Below are 12,085 nucleotides of genomic sequence, written 5' to 3'. Positions count from 1 at the left end.
ATTTGGACTATTTTCTAGGCAATGGGGAGCATAGATGGTTTGTGAGCAGCAGAGTGACATGATCAGAGATGAATTTCAGTAAGGCAATGCTGACTGGTGTTGTAGACAACCCCACCCACAGTACTGGAGTGTCCTGAAAATGATGAGGTGAGGGCGATGGTGAGATCCAGGGGGCCACCTCACCTGTCTCCCCATTTCCTCCACTCTTTCACCCTTCACCATCAAGTAGGCCCAGGGCAAGCCCAAACTCCAAGGCATCCCCCATAGCCTGGAACCTGATCCTTTTCTCAATGAAGGAGCCTAGCCACACCACCCCACTCTATCCATCTGTCCTAGGGAGCGTATGGAAAATCTGGGTCTCCAGTCCTTGTATTTCCTCATTGTCCACAAACTCCTCAAGAGCAGGGCCTCACTCTAGTTGAATGAAGAGGCTAACAGGCGGTGGGTGGAAGTTTCCTTCTCCTCATCCTCTGCACAGCCTCTGACCCCAGTGGGACCTGATCCAACAGCAAACAGAATGGACCATGTGCCAGCATTGACTGACTGCCCGGCTCTGTGCTGACAGGGTGCGGTCTGGAAGGAAACTGCAAAGAATTTGTGATCTAGTGAGGGGAGAAGAGAGGGTGAATTAAGGAGTGAATGGTCCAGTGTGGACTCTAAGTAGGGCAGGAGGGGACAGAGGACTGTCCTGTGGGGACAGTGGGGAGTGGGCTGGGAAGGCAAGGAGTGCCAGGCATGAGGCAACGTCCACACGATGCAGTCTCTCCTCTAATCCAGGGTGTCTCAGAATGAACATACCATTAAAGCCACAACAGTGCTCTTGGTACACAACTGATGCTCCAAGTTAACATCCCTGCCCCCAGAGCTCCTTCCAGTGGAAATTCTGAAGCCATCTCTGCACAAAGTGGAGAGGACTGGATTTTTTTCTACCCGCCATCCTCTCCTCTTTATTGAGCAGAGAGCCTGAGATCTCCCAGGACACCCCCATCCTGCTCCTCTGAGCCTCCATCTCTGGCTATGACCGGCCCATTGATAAGGGTGACCACCAGCAGCCTCTTGGCCTCAGGTAACACAGCACTGAAACTGCGTTCCTCCCGATGGCTCAGCTGATATCACTCCCAGGCTAACCCCCAAGGGTGAATTCTTCACCTGTCCTCTTTCAAGATGCCTCTGGTGCTGTCCTTCCCTCCCACCTCATCAGCAACATCTGATTCTCAGCCTCTTGCCTCTCATGAGTTCCTCCTCCACACACCTGGGTGGCCAGTGAGCTGTGTGTGTGTTTTATACTTTATTTTTAGCAGGCTAGTGAGCTTTGTAGTCATCCCTTCAACCTGTCATTCTCCTGCTCAAACACATCTAATGCTCTTCTACCCTAACAGATTCTGGATTCCAATACCTTCCAAGCAGAGCCCAAAAACAGCCCCCTGTAAATATGAAATTTCAGTTACAATGAAGGAAATGTTTCAGATCGGCAATGGAAAGATGGACCATTCATTTTTGGAAAAACTAGCTTACCATTTGGAATAAAAAAGTTAGATCCCAACTTCTTTACTGCACAATAAATTCCAGATAGATTAAATATATAAACATTAAAATAACACTATAGAAGGAAAGATTTAAAATAAAATATTTGAGAATTATGAGGATGAGGAGGATTTTCCTAAACAAGGTAGAAAACCTAGAAACCAATAAGGAAATATTGACAGATTTAAATACATAGAAATATAAAACTGGAGAAAAGTTAAAGATTCTGATAAGCACGGCGCCACCTCCAAAACATATTCCAGATTTCTTCCTCTTAATAAATTTCTGTGGATAACAAACTCACTCTTAAAAAATAATAGTAAAGAGGAAAGTCTTACTGCTGGATACTAAAATAGACTACAAAGTCACACTAACACAAGCACTAGCTTGCTAGTGCAAGAATAGGACCAATGGTACTAAAAAGAGGGGCCAGAGACAGACCTTGACATTTAAGGGCAGTTAATACATGATAAAATTGGCACCACAAATCAATAGAAAAAGAACAGATTTTTTTAAATAGATGATATGGTTATGAGTGACTCAGAGGATAATCCCATAAAAGGGATTAATAAAAGAAATGGAAACTTGTAAAGGTAATAGCAGATAACATAGGAGGATCAATTTGTGGTCTGGGGGTAGGAAGGATTTCTTAAACATCATTTTCAATCCATGTACCGTAAGGAAGAAAATCATTTCTAAATGAGTACATAAGAATTACAGATTTCTGGGAGTTCCCGTCGTGGCGCAGTGGTTAACGAATCCGACTAGGAACCATGAGGTTTCGGGTTCGGTCCCTGCCCTTGCTCAGTGGGTTAACGATCCGGCGTTGCCGTGAGCTGTGGTGTAGGTTGCAGACGCGGCTCGGATCCCGCGTTGCTGGGGCTCTGGCGTAGGCCGGTGGCTGCAGCTCCGATTGGACCCCTAGCCTGGGAACCTCCATATGCTGCGGGAGCGGCCCAAGAAATAGCAGCAACAACAACAACAACAACAAAAAGACAAAAAGACAAAAAAAAAAAAAAAAAAAGAATTACAGATTTCTGTCAACTAGGAACACAGAGAAACAGGGACTAGATAGCTGACAGAATGCTGGATTCCAGTATCTTTCACGAAGATATTCACAATGCTGCTGCAAATCCCAAGAGGACACAGTGTCTAGTATATACAAAGAATTCTTACATACTGCACAAGAAAAAGATGGCCACGCTGACACAAAAGTAGAGGTTCGAACCTGCAGTTTATTGAAGGGGAAACCCCCCAAACAAATAAGCATTTGAGGAGATGCTCAAAGTCATTGGTATTCAGAGAAGTTGAAATAACAATCAAATTTCACTGCAGCTATTAAATTGGAAAACTCTGGGAAAGCTGAATAATGATTGCCTTTCTCCGAGGAGAGAATGGGAAAGGCTTGGTGGGTTCAGAGAAATAATGAGAAGATAAGCTTGCGGCTCCTGGGCACCAAGGGTGATAATGGTCAGGTCCTCAGCCCTCTGCACTCAGGGGAAACTGTTTTCCCTCCAGCTTTCCCTCAGCATCCCAGCCACTGCTCTAGCCCAAGCCATTATCTCCCTCATCTCTACTGTATTAGCCTAACTGGTCTTCCTGCTTCCACTTTTGCCTTGCTATAAGCCATTCCCCACAGAAGAGCACAAACGATTTCCTAAAAACATGAACAAGATTTAGCAACGGCCCTGAGGAAAACTCTCCCACAGCTTCTGGTGGCTTGTCCTTCTTGCCATGGTCCTTCACATTCTCCTTCCCTGGAACACAGCTCAGCTTGTGAAGTGGAGATGCTGTTGTATTTCACGCTACACGGTCAGCCACTGGTGTCCATGTCATCTACTAAAGAGTTTGTTCTTTTCTTATTGATCTGTGGTGCTGATTTCATCAGACCCCTAAATATCAGGGTCTATCTCATGGCCTTCCACACTCAGAATGGGCTAAATTCTTTCATACATCAGGGATTCTGCACTTGCTGTTCCCTTGCCCAAAGTCCTTGACTTCTCATTCTGTGGCTAGCTGGCTCTTTCTCCTGTCATGGCTCTGTCCAACAGCATTCTCTCCAGAAGCCCTGCCGGATCACCCTTGGTAACATATGTGCCTTTCATCCATTGACTTGCTTCTGTGTTGCTCTGGTTATTAAGTTAAATGAAATTTAATACAGCACAATTTATCTTGTTCATTTATTCTTTTTGCCTCCCTCCACTAGATGGTAACCCTTCAGGGCAGGAACTCTGCTTGTCTTGTTTAATAACTGGAAACACCTGATGCTCATCAGTAAGGGGACAGTTAATTATGGCATATTCACACTCTGGGCTATCACACAGATGTCAACAGGGACAAAGGGGGTACAAATATTGAAATGTTTACAAAATGACAGTGTTTCTTTGCGTCTTCTATTACCTGTGAAGTAGATTCTATTACTATCTCATTTGAAGAAGAATGGAGACATGGACAGGATAAGCCACTTGCTCAAGGTCACCCTGGCAAGTGACAGGGCTGTGATGCAAATCAGCCTGTCCCATCAGAACTCAGCCTTTTGGGAGATGCTACTGGCCTAGAAAATCAAAATTCTCCATTACGTGTTTCAAAGGCTTCTTTATGTTCCTATGTTCCTTGATGAAGTTCAATTTCCTAAAACAAACATATGAGTGAATACACTTTTGAGAACCTGAAATAAAGCAAACTGTATACTCTCCAAGTAATGAAAGATTTTAAAAAATCAGCCATAGAAATTAATATGTCAAGATGATTCAGAACTTCTGGCCAACAAACTAGACATGACTATCTCATGATGAAGAGACACAAAATAAGGATAAATATGACATGAAAGGATCTTCATTTCAAGGGAGGTAATATTTAGGTTCTTAGTGTTCTCAACAGATCCCGTCTTTTAGGCATTATCTTGGTAAGAAGACGTTAAGAGTCTGACTCAGTGCTTTGCATTCTCAGAGCCCTTGTGTTCAGAGCACATTTCTCAACTTGTTGCAGTTTCTGCTGCTAAAACTTGTGCCTCTGGTTTCCACCGGATGCCAGGTTTTATCTTCCTGCTTTTGACTCTCCCTCTCTCTTACACAGAGTAAGACTGCCAGGAGCCTTTTGTACAGAGTTGGCTCTTTGTTACTAGCTCCCTCTGAGAGGATGACACTGTCCTTGTCTCAAACGTGATTGAACAGAGTCCAGTTACTTTAAGGTCTAGACATGGAAGAGTTATAGACCTGGGTTTGCACACTGGTTCTGCCACATGTTAGCTGTAGGAATGGGGTTAAATTCATCCCTCGAAGCCTGAGTGTCTCCACCTGTAAAATTAGAAGCATAATAATTTCTTCCTCCAACGGTGGTGTTGAAGACTAAATGAGATAAATGTCTTAGCACGTGGCTGGCCCTTAGTTCACAGTGGATCTACTGCAAGTGCTGTGACCCATGGCACAGCAACCTCAGAGACTGAAATGTCAAGCCCTGCCCAACAAGCGCACAGCCAAAGCTGGGTGAGAGGGAAAGGTCAAGCAAACGGTCTCAGACTGATCATGTCACACTCGAGGACAGGTATGAAAATAGGATGCTCTGGGAACATAGCCACCCTGGGCTCGAAGGCCAGAAGAGGCTGCCTGCAGTAGGAAAAATTTGAACTTGCCCTTGAGGAAAGGTAAGGACCCAGGGAATAAAGAAGCAGGAAAGGGCATTTTTGTCAGGTGAAACAAGCCTGAGCAATATTCAGAAAGAATATTAAAGAAAGTCCTAGGAGTTCCCATGGTGGCACAGTGGTGATGAACCCAACTAGTAGCCATAAGGATGCGAGTTTGATCTCTGGCCTCACTCAGTGGGTTAAGGATCCAGTGCTGCCATGAGCTGTGGTGTAGGTTGCAGACATGGCTCAGATCCTGCGTTGCTGTTGCTGTTGCTGTTGCTGTGGCTGTGGCATAGGTTGGCAGCTACAGCTCTGATTTGACCCCTAGCCTGGGGACCTTCATGTGCCATGGGTACAGCCCTAAAAAAGACAAAAAAAAAAAAAAAGAAAAAGAAAAAGAAAAAAAAAGAAAAGAAAGTTCTAGATGTCATTCTTTTGTTGGTAGTGGTGACTCATAGAAAGTTTTTGAGCAAGAGTATTTAGAAAGAGAGCAAAGCCTGCTCCTGTAGGCAGAACAGGTGACCATCGGCATCATGTGTCTAGGGAAAAAGACAGGTGCGCCTCCTTCATGAGCCCAGAGTGGCTCACTGGTGCAAGCCATCACCTGCAGAAGGCCCCTAATAAAGAAAGTTTGCTCCCTTTTAACCTGAGAGGAACGGCTATTGGTCTGGTCCTACCCAAATGCCCTGCAGGCCCCCAGGACTCTGGGGCCACACAGAATCTGCCTCATTTTCTCTAGCTGTCACTCTGGGCTCAAGGAGACAGTGCTCAGGAATGATCAGCCTGCATGTCTGTGGAGGAGAAGGAGGAATCCAGAGCAGGGCCTGTAAGTGTCAGAGGGCGATGGTGGGAGGCAGGCACTCATTCCTTACCTGGTCTCTCCTTGTCCTGGCTTGACCCGAGCAGAGTCCTGTCCATCTGTGTTCAGGTCAGACTAAGTCTACACATGCAGTCACTGCCTTTCTGTCCAGTCACTTCAGAGGAACAGAAGGGCTTTCTTCTGGCCATAAGACTGGATGTTGGCAGAGGTCAGTTTGCACAGGGGTTATGTGGCCATGGAGCCCACACAGTGCTAAGTGCTGGAAGAAGGAGGCTTTGCTAAATGGAGGAGGCAGCTGGTGTGACCTCAGTAGAGAATGTTTGCCAAGCACTCAGGAGGTGCCCAGAGCTGGCTCCAATTCTGGAGAAACTGATTCTGCACAGACTTCTTATAAGGAACTCTTTAGTTAAAAATAGATTCTCCTGGGAATCAAAGATTTACCAAAGAGTTATGGGTTTTTGTTCATCATTTTTTTGTTTATTTGTTTTTTGGCTGCACCTGTAGTGTGTGGGAGTTTCCAGTCCAGGGATAAAACTTGTGTCACAGCATTGACCTGAGCCATTGCAATGACAATGCAAGATCCTTAACCCACTGCACTACAAGAGAACTCCAATTTACTAAAGAGTTGGGGGGCAGGTGGAAAAGATGATATGAGAACATTTTTAACCTGTGCAATTTTGTGTTTTGGTCCCTGCAATCCCTATATTCCTTTCTTCCCTCAAAAGGGGAAGGTGACTATCTTCAAAATACAAAGAGAAACAGAAGTTAAGTCTTGGCTTCTGAATGTCTCTAGGCCTCAGTTTTCCTATAAATAACAGTTATGGACACAGCAACATCTTGTTTGATCCACCTTCTAGAATAAGATCAATTAAAAAAAATAAACCAGTGGGGGCTAATTAAACTCAAAAACTTTTGCACAGCAAAGGAAACCATTAAAAAAATGAAAGACAACACACAGAATGGAAGAAAATCTTTCAAACAATCCAACAGACAAGGGCTTAATCTCCAAAATATACAAATGACTCATACAATTCAACAACAACAACAACAAACCAAACAACCCAATTGGAAAATGGGCAGAAGACTTAGACATTTCTCCAAAGAAGATATATGGATGGCCAACAGCGACATGAAAAAACGCTCAACATCATTAATTATTAGAGAAATGCAAATCAAACTACAGTGAGGTACCACCTCACCCTGGTCATAATGGCAATCATTAACAAGTCAACAAATAACAGGTTCTAGAGAGGGTGTGGAGAAAAGGGAACCCTCCCACACTGTTGGTGGGAATGTAAATTGGTATAACTGCTATGGAAAACAGTATGGAGGTTACTCAGAGAACTAAATATAAAACTACCATATGATCCAATAATCCCACTCTTAGGCATATATCTAGACAAAACATTCATTCAAAAAGATATATGTACCCCTATGTTCACTGCAGCTCTATTCATAATAGCCAAGACATGGAAACAACCTAAATGTCCACCGACAGATGAATAGATTAAAAAGATGTGATACACAAAAGACCCAGAATGCCAAAGCAATTCTGAAGAACAAAAACCAAGCAGGAGGCATAACTCTCTCAAACTTCAGGCAATATTACAAAGCCACAGTCATCAAGACAGTGTGGTACTGGTACCAAAACAGACATACAGACCAATGGAACAGAATAGAGAACCCAGAAATAAGCCCTGACACCTATGGTCAATTAATCTTTGACAAAAGAGGCAAGAATGAAAAATGGGGAAAAGACAGTCTTTTCAGGAAGCATTGCTGGGAAACCTGGATAGCTGCATATAAATCAATTAAACTAGAGCACACCCTCACACCACACATGAAAATAAACTCAAAATGGCCTAAAGACATAAATATAAGACAGGACACCATCAAACTCCTGGAAGAGAACATAGGCAAATAATTCTCTGACATCAACTTTATGAATATTTTCTCAGGTCAGTCTCCCAAAGCAACAGAAATAAGAGCAAAAATTAAAAAATGGGACCTCATCAAACTGAAAAGCTTTTTCACAGCAATGGAAACCAAAAAGACAACTTACAGAATGGGAGAAAATAGTTTCAAATGATACAACTGACAAGGGCTTAATCTCTAGAATATACAAGCAACTTATACAACTCAACAGCAAAAAAGCTAACACCCAATGGAAAAATGGGAAAAAGACCTGAATAGACATATCTCCAAGGAAGATGTACAGATGGCCAACAGGCACATGAAAAAATGATCAAAATCCCTGAGTATTAGAGAAATGCAAATCAAAACTACCATGAGATGCCACCTCACACCAGTCAGAATGGCCATCGTTAGTAAGTCCACAGATAACAAATGCTGGAGGGGGTGTGGACAAAAAGGAACCCTCCTGCACTGTTGGTAGGAATGTAAGCTGGTACAACCACTATGGAGATCAGTATGGAGATACCTTAGATATCTATACATTGAACTTCCATATGACCCCGCAATCCCACTCTTGGGCATATATCCAGTCAAAACTTTCCTTAAAAAAGACACATGCACACGCATGTTCATTGCAGCTCTGTTCACAATAGCCAAGACATGGCAACAACCCAAATGTCCATTGACAGACATTTGGATTAGGAAGATGTGGTATATATACACAATGGAATACTACTCGGCCATAAAAAAGAACGACATAATGCCATTTGCAGCCACATGGATGGAACTAAAGACTCTTATACTGAGTGAAGTAAGTCAGAAAGAGAAAGACAAATACCATATGATATCACTTATATCTGGAATCTAATAGAAGGCACAAATGAACTTTTTGACAGAAAAGAAAATCATGGACTTGGAAAACAGACTTGTGGTTGCCAAGGGGGAGGGGGAGGGAGTGGAGTGGTTGGGGATCTTGGGGTTAATAGATACAAACTATTGCCTCTGGAATGGATTAGCAATGAGGTCCTGCTGTGTAGCACTGGGAACTATGTCTAGTCACTTATGATGGAGCATGATAATGTGTGAAAATAAAATGTGTACATGTATGTGTAACTGGGTCACCATGCTGTACAGTAGGAAAAAAATTGTATTGGGGAAATAACTATTAAAAAATAATAATATATAAAGAAAAGATGTGATACATATATACAATGGAATACTACTCAACCATAAAAAGGACAAAATAATGCCATTTGCAGTAACATGAATGCAACTAGAGATTCTCATGTTAACTGAAGTCAGAAAGAGAAATGCAAATACCATATGATATCACTCATATGTGGAATCTAAATATGGCAAAAACGATCCTATCTACAAAACAGAGACAGATCACGGTCAAGGAGAACAGACTTGGGGTAGCCAGGGTGAGGGGAGAGGGAGTGGAATGGATAGGTAGTTTGGGGTTGGTGGATGCAAACTGTTACATTTGGAATGGATGGGCAATGGGGTCCTACTGTACAGCGCATGGAACTGTGTATGACTGGATTACTTTGCTGTAAAACAGAAATTAAAGAAACATTGTAAATCAACTATAATTTAAAAATAGAAACTTTAATAATCTACCTAGGATACGGTAATTTTCCTCTTCACATGTCTGGTTCCTCTTTTAATAAAAATAACTAGAAAATACAAAAATAGATATGGAAAAATACATAGGCAGTCATTTATCCTACTGTGGGCTCCCTACCTCTACCATCCAACAGCTGGGGTAACAGTGAGAGACTGTTGGGATCTCAGAGCTGAGGGCAAGTCTGACCTCAGGGAGACACCGTTAGCCCTCCAAAGAGTAGCTTGGGCAGACTTATGGAAACTCTGAAGGCTGCCTGAGGAGTCCTGGGAAATTATGGAGCTGCAGGCCTGCTGGAGATGGTGGGGCAGTGGGAGCCTATGGTGAGATCTGCTCAGTTGGGCTCACTGGAGCCTGGGCACCCAGCTCAGTGAATGCCATGTGAGGGGATTAAGTAATATTTACGATATTCAAAATGTATAGAGAATATTAAATTGAACACCCATGAATCCACTACTCAGCCTGAAAAATTAGTAAAGAGTTGAATTCCCCTTGTGTGCCCCTCACCTGGTCTCTACCCTTTTTCACTTGCTAGTGATAACCATGAACCTGAATTTGAACCTCAATTCAGTCACCACTCCCATGCATGTCTTTGTACTTTTCCTAGATTTCTAAGCTGTATTTGGTATTGTTTTTCATGTTTTAAGCTTTATATGAGATATCACATAAAGGATATGTATTCTTCAGTAAACATTTTATTCACTTGATATTATGTTTATATGATTTGCTAACATTGAGGGTATAGATCTGGCTCATTCTTTGCCATAGCTGTGAACTAGACTACAATTTATTTGCCCATTTTTCTGCCATGGACATTTAAGCTGTTTTTAAGTTTTTGTTCTTACCGTATTTCGACAGGTCCCCCCCCCCATTTTAACATATCTGAATTATGGGATGCTTATTAAACATGATGATATGTAATACCTGGCAGTATTTTCCCTTGGTGAATGATGTGCTTAAAGTCAATGAAGAATGGTACAAACAATCCTACCATGCGCTTTCTTGTATATATTGTATTTCTTTAGTGTATACACCCCTGAGAGTAAAAAATTGCTGGCTTAAAAGGTATATTTTCACCAATTTCATTAGATATTGCCAAATTGTCCCCCAAAGTAATTTTTACTGATTCACACTCCCATTGCTATGTCAGAGAGTTCACATCGGGGAATTCTAAGAGGTATCATCTGACTTTTTGAGTTTTTCCAAACCAATGGGTATGCAATTGTCTCTGACTGCGGTTTTAGTGTGCATTTCCCCAATTATTAGTAATCTGGGGCATTTTTTTCAAGATCTGTTACTTTTTCTAACCCATATTCTAGGGACTCTTCATCAACTCCCTTCCTTCCAGCCTCTTAACCTCCTTTACCATATAGTCAAATCCAACTACCACCCGCATTACTTAGTATAGCAATAGTTACCAAAAAACCTCACAAACCCCACAAAACTATTTATGCCCAGATAATTCCAATCTTGGAAACTCCACTAAGGAAAAAATTGCTACATGCTTTAAAATATTAATTGCATCTAAATTTTTGATGCTAAGGAACTGAAAATCACCCAAACTGTCAATATTGGTAGATAGAGCAATAAATGATGGCACAGTCCTATGACGGGGTTCTATGTTGTCATTAAAAGGAGAATTATTGGGAGTTCCCATTGTGGCTCAGAAGAAGTGAATTTGACTAGGATCCATGAGGACACAGGTTCAATCCTTGGCCTCACTCAGTGGGTTAAGGATCTGGCATTGCTGTGAGCTGGTATAGGTCGAAGATGCAGCTTGGATCTGGCATTGCTATGGCTGTGGTGTAGGCTGGCAGGTGCAGCTCTGATTCGACTCCTAGCCTGCAAAACTCCTTATGCCATGGCTGTGGCCCTAAAAAGACAAAAAAAAAAGGAGAACTATAAAGAGAATAAATCAGTACAAAAATATATATGTATGTTTATTTGAATTTATTATATAATAAGAATGGCTGATTATGAAAATAAATAAAAACCACACATTTCTAATAGAAATCACACCCCAAAGGAAAGTAAGATCACAAACACAATAGCTATGAAAAACAAAATAAGTAAACCTGGGGGAAAATAAATAAGAAATTGACATATGAAAATTATGGCATTACAAATTAATAGTGGAAAAGTGGATTATTTAATACTATTTTGGACAAATAACCATCTTCTGCAAAAAAAAAAAACTTTTTGCTATTCAGATAAAAAATAAGCTGGTTCCACATCTCACTCCTTATATTAAAATAAATTCTAGATGTAAATATAATCTAGTTGGTTACTGTTTTATTACCATTAGTGAGGAAATAAAACACAAAACTGACATGCAATGAAGGAAAACCAGCGGATAATTCTGACTGCATACATGTTAAATTTCTCCTTGTCAAACAACTATAAGTAATAATAAAAGACAAATTTGTAACAATATGTACCAAATTTATTAAGGGCTAAATTCCCAATAAGCCAAAATTCTTTCAAATAAATAGTAACACTTTGGTAGAAAAATTGACAAAAGATATAAACAGGTAATTCATGGCAGAGATGTATATGTCCGTGGAGAGTTCCCATC

General features: G+C 41.6%; 1 protein-coding gene and 1 long non-coding RNA gene across 4 annotated transcripts in view; both read right to left on the bottom strand.

Annotated features, from left to right (window-relative positions):
- Positions 1-12,085, bottom strand: part of PLA2G4E (phospholipase A2 group IVE) — a 75,308-nt gene that overhangs the window by 44,234 nt on the left and 18,989 nt on the right. The gene's annotated exons all lie outside the window — the stretch shown is intronic.
- LOC110261331 lies at positions 2,740-6,870 on the bottom strand. The gene is made up of 2 exons (XR_002345389.1): positions 6,022-6,870; positions 2,740-4,820 (listed from the first exon to the last, which is right to left on the bottom strand). It is a non-coding gene; the product is annotated as an uncharacterized LOC110261331 (long non-coding RNA).

Source organism: Sus scrofa, chromosome 1, assembly GCF_000003025.6.
Source record: "Sus scrofa isolate TJ Tabasco breed Duroc chromosome 1, Sscrofa11.1, whole genome shotgun sequence".
NCBI lineage: Eukaryota > Metazoa > Chordata > Mammalia > Artiodactyla > Suidae > Sus > Sus scrofa.
This window is presented reverse-complemented; position numbering and strand designations above follow the sequence as displayed.